The 6546-nt window shown below is 29.4% G+C and overlaps 1 long non-coding RNA gene across 1 annotated transcript; it reads left to right on the top strand.

The window, feature by feature from the left end:
* On the top strand, positions 209–1890 carry LOC108662182. The gene is made up of 3 exons (XR_001927982.1): positions 209–355; positions 892–940; positions 1552–1890. It is a non-coding gene; the product is annotated as an uncharacterized LOC108662182 (long non-coding RNA).

Raw genomic sequence — 6546 nt, 5'->3', positions numbered from 1 at the left:
CCCAATCCAAACTAGCCCAACCCATCCATCTATAACTATCATTTAAAGGAGGTTTTGTACGGTTTTCATGTGGCCTCTCCTTTTGTTTATTAGTGGTCTGTTTAATATGTTGACAATTGGCAATTCCGGAGGCACTTTTTGCCTTCGGGCTGTGTCGGGCAAGCTTCATGCCCGCGTTCTTTTCGTTTTCCCCCGAGCTGCTTTGGGCAGGCTCATGCCCGTGTTCTTTTTGACTTCTGTGGAGGGTGGATTTTTGCTTGGGTCTTTCTCACTTTCTTTCATTTGTTTGTGCCCTTTCAGTCTTGCTTCGGATTTCTAACTGTTTTGCTCTCTTGAGATTCATTTGGAGTATCATGTGAGGATTTTTGGTTTATTTGTCTGTAAAATTTGTTGCATATTTCTGTTTGTTTCTTTTCAATTTTCTGTTCTGCCTTCTAAATATTTTTGTTGAGTAACAATTTCTGATAAATAGTTATTTATTATTTGTTTGTATAACGTTTGTGATCTTTGTTCTATTTTATTTTCGATTGGTTTGTTTATAATTTGTTATGGCTTTGTGTATGTATGTGATGAACGATGGTCTTTTTGGCTTAGTGAACTAAACGTGTTATGTTCTTTTATTATTGATTTTTATTTTATGCTTTTTGACTATTTTATCATTATTGATACATTTTTGCTTATTCAAGTAAAGTTAACGTTGAAATTATATTTTCTATGTACTTAATGATTTTGGTTTATTAATTGATTATCTTTAGTTTCAAAGTTAATTGTTTCCTTTTTTTTTTTTAGCCTGTTTGTTTTTTGTTTTGCTTTATTTTTGTATTATCTATACTTATTGGTTTATATTTTTTGACTGCTCGTTTCTTGATTTTTTGTGAATTCCCTTTGCAGTGAACTTGAATGAAAGGACTGTTTATTGAACCGAGGTTTAGGACATCAGGTGAGGTTCAAGTGGTCATATTATACTGAAACATGTTATTCACTGTGAATGCTGTTTGTAAGGCATATGGTTTGCTGTAATTTTTCTACTGCTTTTTCAATTGCCCATGCCTTCTTGGAAAACTTCAGTCCAAGTTGAGGAATTATGAGGAACAAATATATAATATTAAAATAATTATTTATTATGTTATATATTTTAGAGCCATAGTTGGAAAATTGCTTTGCTAATATGAAATAATAAAAATTATAAATTGAAAATCATACGATTGGTTTGAATCCAAAAAAAATAAAAAAAATATGAATTTTTACTGTTTTTCTATTCACAGCAAAAAAGTAGTGATTTCATATTCACCTTGACAATGAATGTACAATTTTTTTCGCCTGCCTTCAGCTTTGTGTATTTATATGATCAACAATGGTTTTTTCGCTCGATCAACTGACTATGTTATGTTCTTTTATTATTAATTTATATTTTTTGCTTTTTTTGCTATTTTATTATTTTTTATTCGTTTTTGCTTATTCAGATAAAGTTAACATTGAAATTATATTTTCTAGTTACTTAATAATTTGTCAGTTGTTTTCTTTTTCATTTTTTGTGAATTTCCTTTGCAGTGAACTTGAATGAAGCAATCGCTTATTCAACCAAGCTTTAGGACATCAGGTCAGGTTCAAGGGGCCATATTCTATTGAAACATGTTTTTGAATGTGAATGCTATTTGTAAAGCACATGTTTCGCCGTAATTTTCCTACCGTTCATGCATATTTCTTTTTTTTAAAACTCTTACGTTTTTCCTCATGAGGTTTTGTGGAGCAGTTGGTTCCTAGTTATTTTCTTCTTGTTTTTTTCTATTGACTTTTTGCCTATAGGCGTGCAGCCAAAATCAACACTCTGCAATGAGTGACCTCTCCTTCAGTGATCGCAAGAATAATTTTTCTCTCACAAATTTTGCTTATTTGATGACAATATAATTATTTTATCCCATGACAGGCACTATATATAAACATATAATTATTCTTTCCTTCTGTTTTGACAAGTAATGCATGTCGCAACCATTGTAAAGTCAATATTCTCTTATATACATCAATTATATTTACTTTGTTTCTAAAATATGATGATTCATTTGTTCTGCCCAATTTACGTCTACTTTGCAATACAGATATTTTCATGTTTGTTTGACCAAGATTTACTCTTTCTTTGTTATTTTCCAATCTCTAGATTAGACTTATCTTTTCAATCTCAACCTATCATTTGCTTCTGTTTTTTTCACTCTGTGTTGATTTTTTCCCCAACTTATTACTTATGCATATTTCTTATGCAAATTAGATTGATATTGCTAGCACATGGCTGACCGTGACCAACAATATGCAAATCAGATTTATGCCTGGGATGCTTGATTATATTTAATTGTATTCTCATCTTTATTTACGATGAAATCAAAGCAAACAGAACTGCATACAAAATTGTCTATTTTATGTCAACTATATATATTGAATTTACAATGTAATGTTGAATCATGTACGCATATTCCAACTTTTTTTTAAAAAAAAATTGTTTAAATTGAAATGCTTAAATTTTATTTCCAATATGTTTTGGTTTCGCCTAATGTGTTTCAGGCTCTTCATTCATTTAGTATTAACAATCGATGCACGTTAATAGCAAATATTCCGAAATATTTCAATTCAGTTTTGAAAATCTTTTTTCCGTTTTATTTATGTATTTATTATATTAGTTATTGCAAAATTCTGTTTAATGATGATGTGTATTTACTTAATTAATTATTTATAACTGTTTACTATATTATTTTCTGTTTTATTACTTTGCATTATAACATTAGGATCATTTGTGGTAATAGAAAAAATGAATCAAATAAAGCAAAATAGAGTTAATAGGTTAAAAATATTAAGATCCAAAAAAATTTCCAAGTTTAGAAAAAAATTTAATAGTTATAGTTGTGTAACTGATCATAACAATCAATTAAGAAGACAAGGTAGCCATTGTTTCCCTGAACCAAATGGAGTGAATGGTGTGACAGCTAAAACCTCTCCTCATTTCAACCAATGTAAAAAAAAAAAACAAAATCAATGCTATTAATATACCTCCTGCTGGGCATGTCACAGTGCATTCTACTGTAAATGCCCACAGTGAATTGGAAACAACTTTGGTGGACTCAATCAGAATTCATTTTTGTGTAAATTCACCAAACGTTATACCCAATCCAAGCCAAATCAATTTCACAACTTTTCCTGCAACTAGTTCGAGTAACCATCTTACAGGGAGTGCTGAAATCATAACTCATAATTTCTCTTCGGCTGATCATCTTACTGATTTTGTTGCTTCATTAACTCGATTGACAAATCCTTTCCATGCCAATCTTATTGGTAAACTTCTCATTTCATAAATTATCAATAATTTGTACATATTAATTTACTTAATTGTTAATTAATTAGGAAATTATGGTATAGCTAATACTGAATTAAGATGTTGTGCACATGAATTTATGAAGGTCAAATCAAAAGTTTTAATTATCAATCTTCGGACTGTATGGCTGAAACTCATAAGCCATGTGACAGAAGTAGCAACAGAAATTACGTAAGTTTTATGAAATGCACAATAAAATGTATTAAATGATTATAATATATTTTTAAAATATAATAATTGATATATTTCATTTTTGTTGGTGATGCACATGATAGGAAGTTGCCACACTACTTTTATTTTGGAGTGCTTAATTATATGTCATTTTTGCTTGGCTTATATGTAGTATGAAAAAAGATTTGATATTTCAAATGAAAATAGGAATCCAACTTTTAATTTTTGTTGCCAAATACTTTCTTTTAGAGAAACACTGTTTTTTCTAAACAATTTCCTTAATGATAGTACAACTCATAGAGATCTCAAATTTAGATATATATATATATATATATATAAGAATGTATAATAATATGTTTCAATTGGCTTCATTAGGAGCACAAATTGATAAATCAATAAACAATAGGATAGGACATTATATTTTCAAAATTAACGATCAGACTTATCATAGAATAGGATCTTTACTGCCCATGCCTGGTAATTAATTTAAGTTTGCTCAACTATACATCTATGACATTAAGAATGAAATCTCAAACAGATTACAAGTTTTAGAAATGATGACAACAATAATGCCATTGATATATCTATCGTTGAAGGTTTAATGAAAATGTTTGATGATAATAACCAAAGTGTTAAAATCTTTAGGATGGCTTGAGAAAGATTAACAAGTACAAATTTTGCCCCTCTTGAACTTAGACTTATAGCATCTTGAATTGATTCACAATTAAATTATAGATCACTCACAACTTTTGAAATTGCTGGTTTAATAGTAGGTGATTTAGGACAACATGATGACCGTCAAGACATAATAGTTGATTGTATAAGTGAAGGGCTTAAACAAATAAGTGAATTGCATCCTTCTTTCATGGTAGTACAATACCTTTTTCTTTCCTCTTATAGAGAAGATGGTTGTACAACTAATTTAAACTACGTACATTCAATAGCTAGAAAAAAAACCAAAACATAAAAATGTAACAATGTGAGAATATTATGCATATATAATTCAGCAACAATCAACTTTAAAAAATACATAGTTAAGAGGTGGTAGATTGCTACAACAGTTTGTAATAGATGCATATACGACTATAGAAGAAGACAGATTATTATACATAAGAAATAATCAAAAAAATTTAAGATCTGAGTTGTATAGAGGTCTAAACGATGGTTTTGCAAGAGAAGACAATAATGCAAATGCCATAAGAAAATGTGCCATGCTACCATCTAGCTTTACTGGAGGCCTTGGATATTTATTACAAAATTACTAAGATTCCATGGCCATCTATAGGTATTACGGATGCAATGTTAAATGGGAAGAGATTCAAAGTGCATTAAGTTTAATCCTAAATCAAATTAAAACCAAATGATAGACTCGATTTAATATCAAGAGTTTTTAGATTGAAACTTCATTATTTAATGGATGATTTGATGAAGAAAAAACACTTTGGTTTTGTCACAGCTGGTAAGACACAATTTTGTTTACTTTTTATTAAAAAATTTTACACCGATTACCACACTGAACTTAGTTTTAAGAATTTAACATATCTTCTACCCTAAGTAATTATTCTTAACTTTTCACAATCCAATGACTTACATCATCGAATTCCAAAAAAGAGAATTGCTGCATGTGCTTATCTTCCTCTGGTTGCATCATGATTATAAATGCTCATCCTCTCAAAATGTTGACAAAGTTATATCAGCTGAATTGTCAGACAAATTTGCAAATCTTGTTGCACACTAATTTGTAGCAGAATTTATGATCCATGGACCATGTGGTTTTGCATACCCTAATTTTCCATGTATGACTAAAGGATTTTGTTCAAAATATTATCCAAAAGATTTCTAATCAAGAATTACAATAAATGAAGATGGATTTCCAATATATAAAAGGAGAAATGTTCCACAAAATGTAACTACCAAGAACAATATTTAATTAGACAATAAATATGTAGTTCCTTATAATGCAGACCTAGTTGTCAAATATTAAGCACACATTATTGTTGAAATTTGTGAACAATTTAGAGTTATAAAGTACCTATTCAAGTATATAAATAAAAGATCTGATCGAGCTAGAGTAATTGTACGTGATACTAATGCAAACATTGAATAGAACTTACAAGACAAAAATTAAAATAGTCAACAAAATTAACAAGATACACCTATGAAAATAGATGATATCACAACTTATTTAGATTGTAGATACCTATCAACTTATTAAGCATGTTAGAGAAATTTTGCCTTTCCAATACACCATAAGGAACCAACTATCCAAAGATTAATAGTTCATTTACCAAAACAACAAAATATTTATTTTCATGATAATGAGAACATAATGAGTGTTATATATAGACCTGATATTAATAAAACAACTTTTATTGAATGGATGGTGTGCAACTAAACAGATTCAAGTGGTAAGCATTTAGTGTGTCAAACCCTATTCTATAAAATAATTACGACGTCATTTACATGCTCAATAGAATGGTTACATATTTAGGAAGTTTGAGAAATCGTTAAAAGACGATATTGCCCCTAATGGTACCATTAAGTCGATTAAGCCTCGAACTAGTTCAAATAGGAATTTTAAGGTGAAATTAAGAGTTTCACAGTTCATGGTTGACTCAAAATGGTAATTCGGAGTTCGAGGATCAATTTGGAGTCAAACCGAAATTTTCACTATTCAAGGGCAAAATGATCATTTGCACTTAGGGACAAAATGGAAATTTTTAGAAAAGATTTTTTAGTCCTATTTGACTTATTGGAGTATGATTTGAAGTTTAGAAATGAAAAATTTTAATTCCGATATAATTTGGAGTATAAGGGTGAAATGATAATTTTACCACCCCGGGGGTAAATCGGTAAATTTTTACCTCGACACTTGTCAAGACCAAGGGATTTTATTCATCATGGAAATGGATAAACATAAGAAATGTGTGGTGGAGAATTAAAGAATTAAAAGTCAAATATTTAAAATTTGAACCAATAAGGAAATGCCATGTGTCATGTTTTTATTATTTTATTAT

This window comes from Theobroma cacao, chromosome 5 (assembly GCF_000208745.1).
Source record: "Theobroma cacao cultivar B97-61/B2 chromosome 5, Criollo_cocoa_genome_V2, whole genome shotgun sequence".
In the NCBI taxonomy this organism is placed as follows: Eukaryota; Viridiplantae; Streptophyta; class Magnoliopsida; order Malvales; family Malvaceae; genus Theobroma; species Theobroma cacao.
The sequence above is the reverse complement of the archived record's forward strand: the minus strand, read 5'-3'. Positions and strand labels throughout refer to the sequence as shown.